The 12,303-nt window shown below is 42.9% G+C and overlaps 1 long non-coding RNA gene across 1 annotated transcript; it reads left to right on the top strand.

Moving 5' to 3' along the window:
- The first annotated feature begins 9,226 nt into the window (after window positions 1–9,226).
- LOC117070704 lies at window positions 9,227–11,690 on the top strand. The gene is made up of 3 exons (XR_004432011.1): window positions 9,227–9,495; window positions 9,661–9,811; window positions 10,066–11,690. It is a non-coding gene; the product is annotated as an uncharacterized LOC117070704 (long non-coding RNA).
- Window positions 11,691–12,303: the final 613 nt, after the last annotated feature.

Raw genomic sequence — 12,303 nt, forward strand, 5'->3', positions numbered from 1 at the left:
CAGTGAAAGGAGACATTATGGCACCAAAACTTCCCCTCCTCTATCATACTAGGATACATTTAGATTACTATTCAACCTACAGTTTTCCTTCTTCTAGATTTTGTTCCACACAAATCTATGCAGGTTTTCAACTAGGGCTAAACAGTGACTCACCCCAGCCCAGCCCATTAAAGTTTCAAGATGTTGGTGCCAATTGCCCTACAATGACAGTACGTGTTACTTTCATTATGTTAAATGGAGGTTGGGATTTGAGGGATGAAGAAATCTTGACACTTTGGGGGAATATGACTTAAAGGAATGATTTTTTTCCCCAAATGAACAGTGATGCTCCTAACTTGTTCATCTATTTGTCTCACCCAATTAATCAATAAGTACAAATTTACTGAGCATTTATGATGTGCCAGGCATAGGGCTGATGATGAGGAATGGGGAACATCAGTGATGAATAAGTCTTGGCTCAGCAGTGCTGTTCCCATGTTTCTGTGAAGTGCCCTTCCCATCAAAGAGATTGAAGGAGAATGGGGAACAGAGGTTTTGCTCGGGATACTGCTGGTGGTGGTGACGGCAGCCACATAATTTGAATTGTCTTGCCATAACCTCCCTTGATATTTGTTTGAGGGCTTTTGTTTTAGTTAAAATTTTGTGTGCATTGTGCACTTGGCCTTATAATATATTCGTGTTTGTTTAAATATTTAAAATGTCCACCAATCTTAGGAGAAAACTATTGCTCCAGTTAAATGTGTCATGAATATCCTGTGACTTTGTGGGCCTCCCGCCTATATTTGAGAAACTCATGCCACCCACATGCTCCTACGTACGTACCATCAGAAAGAGGAGGAAGAGAGTACAAAGCCTGGTGTGAGAGACAGTCATACAAGCAAATGACAAAAATACAACAGAGAGGAGATTTGGTTTACTTTAAGGCAGTCCTGGAAGCAGATGTTAAAACCAAGTCTTGAAGGAAAGATTAAGAATTTTGAGGGTATGGGAGAAGCATTCGAGGAAATGCATACATAAATGTATGAAAGTGTGAAATACAATGGCTTGCTTAGGGAATGGTAAGTAATCCCAAGTTCCAGAAGCATAGAGTTTGTTGGAAAGAAAGGAGTTAGGAGAGTAGGTTGCAGCCAGATTTGAAGAAGGCATTGGATGTCATCCTGAGTCTGAACCGAATCCAGAGCCATTGATTCCATAGGTGAGGAGAAATACTTTGTTTTTCTTAGTGAAGAACCATAGGTAAGTGTATATCCCAGAAATATGACTGGGTAGGACTCAGTCATACACGGTTAGTGTGGGGAAGTAGTGCAGAGGACGTGGATTCCAGGATTCCCTTTGCTCTTGGACCATCAGGAACATAGCGGTGAAGGCTAGCGGTGAAGGCGGGGAAACCCATCCACTTCTGATTCCCATGAAGTTAGGTAAGGAGCCTGGCAATCTGCATGCTCACATATTTCATTTAAAATCTGAATGCAATTTGCCAGGTTTGGAATTTGCTAATATTTGGCAATCCTCTCATAAGGCACGTGAGGAGAGGTGAAGCCATTTCCCAATGTCACCAGCTAATTATTGAAAGAGGTAGGACTCATACACAGTTCTTTTGCTTTCAGTCACGAGTTTCCCCCACCAATGTAGGCCAAGAGTATTAACCCAAGTCAGAATGTCTGGGTTCACATTCTCCCTTGCATATTTCTCTATTCCTGAAGGTGTGTGGGAGGACAGAGTTGTTTTGCAGGGCACTGGAAATTTTGTGTCCCAGCCAAGGTCAGTTCAGCATTTTTATTAACATACTGTAGATAATGGATATCTGAAAGTCTGAAGGCATAAATATTTTAATGTAGCCATACTGTGTTGCTGTTTCTTTCAGACCTGCACTTCAATTTTTATTTACTTTTATAGATTGCTGGCATAGGGCCACAAGGTTTTCCATCAACAAAAATGGCTGCTGATTGAAGCAATTTGCTTTTTGCCTTTCTCTTCCAGTGCTGAAGAGAACCTCATTCTCCAAAACAGGTGTTTTTAGATCAAGATGGGCTGTTGGATGACACAGTGGGGAATACACTTAGTAGAGCAATGTCGTAAATCGGGCTGGTGTCAGCTTCCTGATTTAATGCTTTGCTCTATTTGGTCATAAATTATATATTCTCTTTCAGATTGATCATTTCTCCCACTGATAAAGGGATGGTGTTCTACCAAGTGGATTTGGCCCCTGACCTAAGAAATATACTGATGCAACAAAATTTCCTGAGCTGACAATTTGGATGAACCCTGGAGACTGTAAATCCACAAAGCCAGAGAAGGGCCAGGCAGGCCTTGCATGATAGAACTCTCCCCTCACTTAGTATGCATGGGCTACCATGATGGCTGAGCAATTCCTTGGCTGCTTTTTACCCTACGTAATTTGCAAATTGATTGTTCTTCCTTGGAAGTCTTTCTTAATTAAATAGTAACTGCAGTTATTACCCACAGACAAAGGAAATGCTTTAGTGCGCTGGCAGAGGATAGCCTTAGCTCAGTGGATTTTCATTTGCTGGAGTCCCACCACAGACTGTTGTGTGCGGAACTCGATCAGATGTCTCCTTCTAAAGGGATGTGCTAGCACTCCTTGCCCATAAGGGGTTAAAATCAGGTGAGTCAATGATAACACCTTATAATAAAATGTACATAGAATGCTTCTGCTTTTCAGTACACTTATTTCAAACATTATCCCATTCCATTTTCACACTAGGTATGACGAACAACTGCATCTTTGTCCTTTACCCGCTTTACCCACTAGATGCCATCTATGAGATGAGGAAACTGAGGCACAGAGAATTTAGAGGTTTATTCAAGCTCATACAGAAAAGTGGGGATCAGAACTAGAATACAGGTGACCTGCCTCCTTGTTTGTCCCTCTTGTTGAGTTAAGCCCAAATGTGCTCTTTCGACACCATTTGCTAAATACCAACTATGACTGGACCCTGAGGGGACAGACTGAACGGGTGTCTTCTGTGGCCTTGCAACCAGGGCAGTGGTTCTGAATCTTTGACAGGTATCAGAAACACTTGGAAAGTTCATTCAAAAGTGCAGTTACCTGGGCCACAGCCTGGGGTTTTAGTAAGTCTCAGATGTGCCTCAGCATATCCATTTTTAAAAATTCTTTAGGTAAATGGGATGGCCAGTCAAAGTAAAGAGTGCAGAACTAGGCTTTCATCTTACCCGGAATGGCACAAGGAAAGCTGAAGTGGAACCAGGGCACCTGACATGTGAACCTAGTCAGACTGGATATTTGTGGGGAAATAAATGTCGGTACCAGGAGCACCTCAGAACCCATAGAGAGGCAGAGCACAGTTTCTGCACCAAGAAGACATGCCAGTGCCTCTGGAGCCATGTGGCTCTTGCCTTGACAAAACTCTTCTGGCTTAAGTGCTGTCAATCTAATGGCTGGAACAAGAGAGCCTGCCTCATTCATCTACACTGGATCTTTCTCTTCTACTTTCCTTCCCCTCCTTGCTTCCTCCCTTCCTCATACATGCTTAAAATTCCCTTTCTCCATCAAAATCCTTACCATCCTCCAAGGCCCAGCTCACACACTACCTTTCTTACGGCGTCTTTCTTGATTTTCTTTCTCAGAATTCCTCTCCTTCCTCTGCATTCTCGGGCTCTTCGTACCTCTATGTATTTTTAGGTAACCATCATACATGACAGTATATGTCAGCTTTTGGGATAAATTTATTTTTCATCTTTTTGTCCCTCCCAGTAGCTGATACAGAGCCTTACACAGTGGAAGTGACTGGTACTTGTGGGTTGAGTTAAATTTAAATTGACTTACTGAACTGTTTCTGAGTGACCTCCTCAAAAGATTCTCTTCTGATTAAAAACAGTAATTACTGAGTGTATCAGTTCAAACTACAATACACATCTCCATCAATAACTTCTATCCTTTAACACTTAAAAATAAACAATTTAACTCATAATAGAAGAGGGGATAATGGCTTGTCTCGAGGCTAAGTCCACATTGGCCATTGGTAAATTGGCTGTTTGTTATAGAGCAGACATATAATTAAATAATTACCTGTCTGCATGAACAAAGATTGTCCCGCTCAGCCATCTATGAGTGTCAGGTCCCGAGAATCATTCCCAGACACCCCTGCAAATTACTCTCCCTGTACCCTGGGGTTGACGCTGGCCCAGCCTTCCCCACATAAGGAGAAGAAACTCATTCCTGATCCATCTACTCCTCTACTCTGCTCCCTGTCCCCCTCTGCAGCCCAACCTGACTGCTGTGTTCTGCCCTGACCAGCCCTTCTTTGAGTCTGCAGAGGCAGGCCCTGGCCAGGAAAGGGGTTGGAAAAGCATTTTTTGCAGAAGGGCAGCCTGAAGGTTGTGGCTACATGTGAGTGTGCACCCTTGGTTGGAAAGGCTGAAGGTCAGGACTGGTTTTAGGGGGAAGTTCCCCCTTTCTCCTTTGTCCCTCCTTCCTGCCCCTGAACACAGGCTTGAGGATCTGCATCTGGCTGGCTCATCCTTCCTGCACAACTTTTCTATTCAAGTTTTTCAGGGCAGGGCTTTAAGAAACACTTCCGGTTAATTATAGCCAGGGTTCATTTTCTATACAAGTGGGAAAAACTTGATGTGACTACAGGGCTGTCTCCAGGGCTGATTCATTCAACCTAGAAAACTGCCTCTAGGGAAACAGCCTCAGAATCTTGCCTGCAGCTCTGGAAGTGGTAAGGGGCTCACCTGTCTCCCTGCCCATCATCTCACATCTGGGGGAATGTCTTGGCTAGCAGCATGGCCCTGAGTGAGGGGTTTAGGTAAACAAGATGTTGACTGGGATTGCAAGAGTCACAAAGTTGTTTGTTAGAGCAATGCTGAAGAGTTTCAGGAAAAGATTTCATCAAGGCCAGCACATCTGTCCTCAGATGCTTGAAGGGTTCCCTGGAGGAAGGAGGACTGAACTTGCCCTACAAGATCCTGGTGGGTAGAACTGGGCCAAATCATACATCCAATTCCAAAACTGCCTTTCTTCTCTGGAGGCCTACTGCATGGCCTCTGGTTCTAGATGCATGCAGTTCCCTTTGCTGGGACCCTCTTTCCCTCCCTTCCCGCTACCTGGGTAATCTTGACTCATCCTTTGGGCAACAGCTGAAACTTCAGGCCTTCCTTGAAACGTGTAAACTAGGGTTTTTCTACAGTGGTACTACTGACCTTTGGGGCCAGATAATTCTTTCTGGTAGAAGGGACTGTCCTGTGCATTGTAGGATGTTTAGCAGCATCTCTCTCCTTTACCCACTAGATGCCAGGAGCACCTCTTCAGTTGTGACAATAAAAAATGTCTCCATATATTGCTAAGTGCCCTTTGGGGGCTAAATTTGTCTCCCTCCCCACCCGCTTTCCCACCAACTGAAAATCATTACTTTAGACTAGTGTTCCCCTAACGCCCTGCATTTTCCTTTCTGTAACACTATCACAGTCTTCACACTTCTAGACTTCTTAATGTGTTTAATGTCCATTTCCTTCCCTTACTGTCAGGTCCCTGATGGCTGAGATGGATTCTAATGTTCTTTGCTGCTCCTAACTTTTCATTTAAAAGTCAGTGAAAGACTGAACTGGTTTCAATAAGAATTTTGTGGCTTTTAGAGCTGTCCACAGACAGCATAGAGTTTTCCAAAATTTCTTCTCACTGGGGGGGGCTCAAATAAGGCAAACAGCTACTTGTTGAGAACGCTGTAGAGGAGAGTTAAGCACTGAATGGGTGATCTCGAATGTTCCTTCCAGTTATGAGATTGTATGGAATTTGGGCTCTCAGCCAACCACTCCATGGGGAACTAATTAAATCAGAAAGAAGAGGCCAGCCGCTCCCTCTATAGTCAGGTGCTAAGTGTTCCCAAGAAGCGGCTGATGTAAATCCGGGAGCGACCTTTAAGTAGGTCAAGAGTCACATGAATATGGAATGCCTTTCCCTTCCCTTTCTCCCCTCCCAAGAGGTCATCTGACCCATATCCTAAGGGGTAGGATCATGCTTGAAAGCAAACATCCTTTCTCAATTCCCACCCTTCACTCTAGCACAGCCTTCAGTGGGTAATGGGGGTGAGCAGGGAGGCCTAGCACACTTTCCTGGGTGGTGCGGGAGTTGCCTGGGGCTGCATTCTTCAGACTCTGAAGGTTACAGCCTGTGTGATTTATCGTTTTATTTTTCTTTCTTTCTAACTCCTTTTCCAACGGGGCAAAGAACTGTAAGCAGAGATAAATGAAAGCCCTCTAGGCCCACAATTGATTCTAAGGGCTGTGAGGGAATGAGCTTTAACTGCTGTTGATGGGAGGAACTGTGTGCCAGGCACTGTGCTGGGGACTCTCACGCATGATCTCAGTAATATTTTGCATAACCCAATGAGGTAGGTGCAGTTACATCTATTTTCCAAAGACACAACCGGAGGGCCAGCAACTTGCCCATCACCACACAGCCAGGAAGGAACCTGGGCCTGGGGAACATGCATCCGTAGCCTCTGTGCCTCTTTCATGTCCTGCCGCAAGCAGAAAGGGGAACCCTTTCAGCCAAATTTCTGTTTCAAAGAGTCCCTGTGAACGGGCATAGTCATGATGAAAACTGCCATTCGCACTCAAATTACTGCTGCTTTTGTGACTGCTTCTTATGACCTTGCCATGACTTGACTTGATTATGCCTTTGCAAATCTCTTTACATATCTGCAGCTGAGCCTTCTTAAATCATTATATTTCTGAATTAAGATGGTGAATTGAACTCCATGTTCTCTAGAAACAAAATGAAAGCAGAAGAATAGAGAATTATAAATCTACAAGGACAAAAAAAAAAAAAAAAAAGAGGAGTGAGGATCTCAACTAAAATGTGGCTGATGGAAACTGGATGAACCGTGAGTAAATGAGCAGGCATACCAGAGAAACATGAAGCCCAGTGTCTACGGGTGGGGAGGTGTGGGTGTAGAGTGTGGTGCAGTGATGACAGTGGGATATCAACGAAATACAAGGCAGTTTTCATTGCAAAACCTCAGGAAGAAGAATGACTTCAGCCTTTTCCATTTTCCAATTCAGCTACAGGAACCCTTCGCGGACCTCAGCAGACCACCTGAGTTAAGTGTACTGTGCAGAATGTGGACCAGAAAGTTTCCGGATTGAGATATGCCAGATACAGCCAAAGCCTGGGGAGACACAGTGATAGAAATAAGGTCTTGAATTAAAGTTTGCACACTGAACAGTAGAATCCCATCTTTTTTTTTTTTTTTCTAATTGGTTCCTAGATTTCTGGAACCCAGGTTTCTACCCAGTACCCCAGGTAGGAGATTGGAAGATTCCTCTCAAGGGAAACTTCCCTAAAAGAAAAGACCTAAAGAGCTGGACTTTTGAGGTATCCTCCAATGGAAGATGAAATCTTCATTATCCTGTAGCATCACCCAAGTGTCTTCCAATGAAAGATTAAATCTTCATCATCTTATAGGGCCGTCCATGGTACATAGGTCCTGCTCATGCATACAGGACATTCATTCTGTGGTTAAGTGCTTCACTCTAGAAAGTCTTAACCTATACTACTGCTGAAACTGGATCTTTCTTTGTCACCAAACAAGCAACTTGATTGCTGTTGAGACATCTTTGCAAGCTTAACATTTGAATTTGATGACAGTCTAATCACAAAACCTTAGTCCTTATTCCTTTAGGCCAAAACTTGATCTCCTCCCTTATAAAGCTGGCCCTCTTCTGCATTTATCCTCCACCCCACCCAGCACCTAATCTCCCAATCAGGTTTATGTGTTTCTTTTTTTTCTGACATAAATGAAAACTTGGATTCACTTTATGGTGGCTGACAGACCTAATTCTCACTGTATGTTGCTTGACTCTAGATATTTCATTAGTATTTTTATTGTGTTGGTGTTTTTTATGTTTGGGTTTTATGCCATTTTCCCCCACCTTACTCTTTGAATGCTTTGAGCATGATCCTGGTTTACTAGGAATACATAACAAGTGTTTTAAAGCTTTTTGTACTCTCACCAGATACCATTATCTACAAATATGTTGGCATTTTATATAAACATATGTTTAGATTTCTATAACTAAAGGCATCTTTATGTATGACTTATTACAACTGAATACATCTATAAATATATAACTGTATTTACAGGTATGATTTACTATCAAGTGTCTATATTTGTATTGGATTGGTACATGTGCCCAACAAAGAAAGTGTCATTTTTTCCTTGGGAATGAAATCACATCATTTGCGAAGACTTAGTAGAGGTTAAATGAGTACAAGTAGCATTTACCTTATTAAATAGATATTTGCAACATTTAAAACAGTCTGGCGATCAATGATGATGTTCAAAAACATCTCAAGATGTTTTAGAGCTAAAGCAAATGAGAAAATGTGGTAAAGGGCTGATTCCTGTGGATATTTTGCAAAGGAAAGTAACATGGTGGAGTGGAAGTGGGATAAAGTTTGAAGCCAAAAGACCTGGTAGGCTTAAGGTCTCTATTTATTGGCTGTATGATCTTGGATAAGCCTCTTCAGCTCCTATGAGACTTGGGTAAAATGGAAACCATATTAATCACCTCCAGTTTGTTATGCATTGAGTAAATGCACATGTAAGCTTTATTGACTGTAAATGATTATGCATATTTTAATTGTATATCCAAGCCTGATTGTTCATTCAATGCTTACAGTGCCTTAGGCATGATACTCATTCAATAAACATTTGTTTGATGATAGAGTAATGAATGAATATGTGATGCAGAGGTTTTAAAAATATTTTTGCAGCTGTCTGGCTCATTTATAGACATTTATAAAATTGAGGATTTGTAAGTTGTCCCTGGACAATCAGATCTCTTGATTCAAAGGTGAAAGATAATCATTCGGGTTTTCAAGTTTTTCCTGATATGAGACATTAACTGGCAGGGCTGATTATGAGAAATTGTCATTATCCTGCTCAAATATAAGATCATAGATTTTGGAAACCTTAGAAATAATTACCTTCTTTTCAGATATGAGGAAACTGAAGCCCAGAGGCTCTTAGAAATCAGTGACTTTATATAATTTTTTCCTTTCCATAGCTCTAGGGTAATTGTAGATAGAGGTACAACAAATATATTTTTAAAAATATATTTTTCAAGAATTATGCTAAGCACTGGGGAAATAAACATTAACAAGACAAAACCCTCCCCTTTGAGGAACTCATAATCTAACATGAAAACCAGGAAGTGTGCTGTTAGTTATAGTAATGTACAGAGTTCGAGTGGCAAGAGGGAACTGCCAAGGGAAGTTCTGAGAGGAGGTGTTTACCCTGCATAAACACCTCGCCGTTTAGCTTGGCCTCCCTAGAAGCAGACCCTGAGGAGAGTGGGCAAATGGATTATTAAGGAAGTGCTCCTGAGAGAAACCTGAAAAGGGGTGTAGGGAGCAAGGGAGGATAAGGAGAAGACTCCAGTGAGGATGAGATTACTCAAGTCCCATGGAAGACAGGTTAGCCTGATCCTGCAGGGGAGCCCTGGAGGGTAAGTTATACCTCACAGTGTGCCCCTGGCTTCCAAGCAAAGGAACTTGCTTCTTACTGTCTCATACTCGTCGGCCTTTGTCTGAGGGTCATAGTGGGCAGGGTTGGGAAGCTATGTTGACCCAGACACTTCTGATCTTTGAAATGATAAGCAAACTGGTTCTAGTTGCCAGAAGGTGGGCCTCTGAAGAGAGTTACCATGTGGTCCATTGGAAGCAAAAGCACCCAGAAGCCAGACACCAGGTGTACGGAAATAATTATAGAGCTCTGAGGGAATCTGGAAGAAGCACCAGCAGTGCCCACTCCATCTGCGATCTGTAAGGGGGATTTGGGATGGGTGGGAAGGGCATTGCAGGCATCAGTTATATAATAGCATGAGAACACATCCTGAAGCATGACTACCGAGGGTGTGTTTAGGGATGGGAGACTGGCTGGTGCGGCTACACTGCCTTATGTCTGGTAGGAAGTGCAAACCTGAGAGAGGAGCATGCAAAGGCAGGCTGAAGCATCAGATTGTGTGCTTTTATTTTGTTGTTTGTTTGTTTTTGTAATTTGGTTCTTTTGATCGCAGGGAAACGAGATCCACCAGAAGGCTCTCAAATAACAGATGGCTTATCGTAAAAATATATGTGCTCAGGAACCTAAGAAAGGCCCGGCCTCAGGAAGAGCAGGAAAAATAAGAAATAACAGACCTCGAGGAACTGGAACTTCACAACAAGCAGGACTCATAGATCTTCAGTCTAGTGAAGCCACTGCTGTGGCTTCCTGTGTCTCCTCTAATTTGCTCTAACTCCACCTGGAGCGGTTTACTCTTTTCCCTTCTCCTCTGTATACTTTTGTCTCTCTTGCTTTCTGCTGACTCATGCTTCTGCCTCCTTGTAACTCTCATTGCTGAAGCCCTCTTGGCCTTTTCTATAACTCAAGCCTTTTACTATCTTTAGTTTCACCTTCAGTTCCCCTTTCTACCCACCTCCTTCTTTCAGCATGTCTGACTTCAGATTTCCAGGATGAGGTGATTGGACCAGAAAGGGTTTTCTGATGGGCCACACACTCTGAAGTATAACTTACCCTTCAGGGTTCCCCTGCAGGATCAGGCTAATCTGTCCCCCATGGAACTTGAGTAGCATAAGTTGCTGTCCAATGTATGAATCAAATTGTGTTCAGATACACAATAGTGGCCCAAGAGTGCCTGGGAGAAGAAGCAAAGTCACATAATGTAACAGTCAACAGTTGCTAAGATTTGTTTAGCATTGTTCTAGGCATTTCACAGATATTATTTCATTTAATCATTATCTCCATTTAGTCAACATTCATTTCTTCACCTCCATATTTATTTAATCATCCCATAAAGTTGTTCTATAATTACCTTCACTTAACATATGAGGAAACTAAGTCTTAGCGGTTCACAAAACTAGTATGTGGTGAATTCCCTTCTACCAAGGGGTGTGAGTTGGTCAGCTTGGAAGGAGCTGTGGATGTGGCTGGACCCAGGATTGGCATGTCCAGTCAACAGCCTTGCTTCCACATGAAGAAGTTTGGAATATATCTCATGACAGTCATGAAGCCATATGTCTGTAAAGGTGGAATGAAATTTAAGATTTGATCTGGTATCAGGCTTTGGGTAAAGAGTTGATTAAAAACTCTAGCGCTAAAAAAATACCCAACAATATATTTCTCTGCTTTCCTGCATAGTTTCCTCTACCAGCATCAGTTTTGACATTGCTTTGGGTGAGAATCAAGGGTCTTCAACAGCTGATAAAAAAAACCTCAGGAAGTCCACAAGTAGTGACAACGGTCTTCATGAACAAAGGCTCTGTTTTCAGAGAAGTCTCTCTGTGTTTCCAGGCTGGTGTACAGGTCTGCCCTGGTCATGAGGGGTGTGCCAGGCTGGATGCATGAAGCTGAAGAAACTGTCGGCTACTCTTTAGGTGAAACAAAAGGTTTAAGGGACTCTGCAGGAACAGTGAGCCTGATTTATCTTGACAACCTGGAAACAAGGAAGTGGATGATTATATTTATTTAGACTTTTTTTTTTCTTTTTTTGAGGAATAAGATTCAGTACTACTGGGCCAGGCACCGTAGCTCACACCTGTAATCCCGGCACTTTGGGAGGCTGAGGCGGGCGGATCATGAGGTCAGGAGATCGAGACCATCCTGGCTAACATGGTGAAATCCCGTCTCTACTAAAAATACAAAAAAAAAAACCCAGCCGGGCATGGTGGCGGGTGCCTGTGGTCCCAGCTACTTGGGAGGCTGAGGCAGGAGAATGGCGTGGACCCGGGAGGCAGAGCTTGCAGCGAGCTGAGATGGTGCTACTGCACTCAGCCTGGGCAACAGAGCGAGACTCCATCTCAAAAAAAAAAAAAAAAAAGGAAGAAAATTAAAAAAAATAAAGAAGACTCAGTACTACTATTTCTTGCGAAGAGGAAGAACCATAGGGAGAGGAGACTGTTTTGGCTTAATCTTCCTCAGATACAAAGGCTTAAGTTGGCCAATGCAGCCTTAAAAAGTCTGCAGGAGGACTGCCAGGGAGGAGGAGGGAAGGTAAACATGGACCCTACACCTGGCCTCTCATTGTGCCTCCCTGTCAGTGATTCAACACATCATTTTCTTGCTGGAAACAAAAGAGATTCCGTGAGTACCTTGAGTCTAGGATCTGAGCGTAAGATGTGACAAATGTAGTTACCCACCATTAACCTTATTTATTGCTCCATCACAGAGAAAAGGATAAGATACCCTCTTATCCTTATCTCTAAGTCTTCTGTAAGAAGACTTGGCTGCACTTGGCTGCAGTCCTCCTGAGATTGTG

This window comes from Trachypithecus francoisi, unplaced genomic scaffold (assembly GCF_009764315.1).
Source record: "Trachypithecus francoisi isolate TF-2019V2 unplaced genomic scaffold, Tfra_2.0 Lachesis_group3, whole genome shotgun sequence".
NCBI lineage: Eukaryota > Metazoa > Chordata > Mammalia > Primates > Cercopithecidae > Trachypithecus > Trachypithecus francoisi.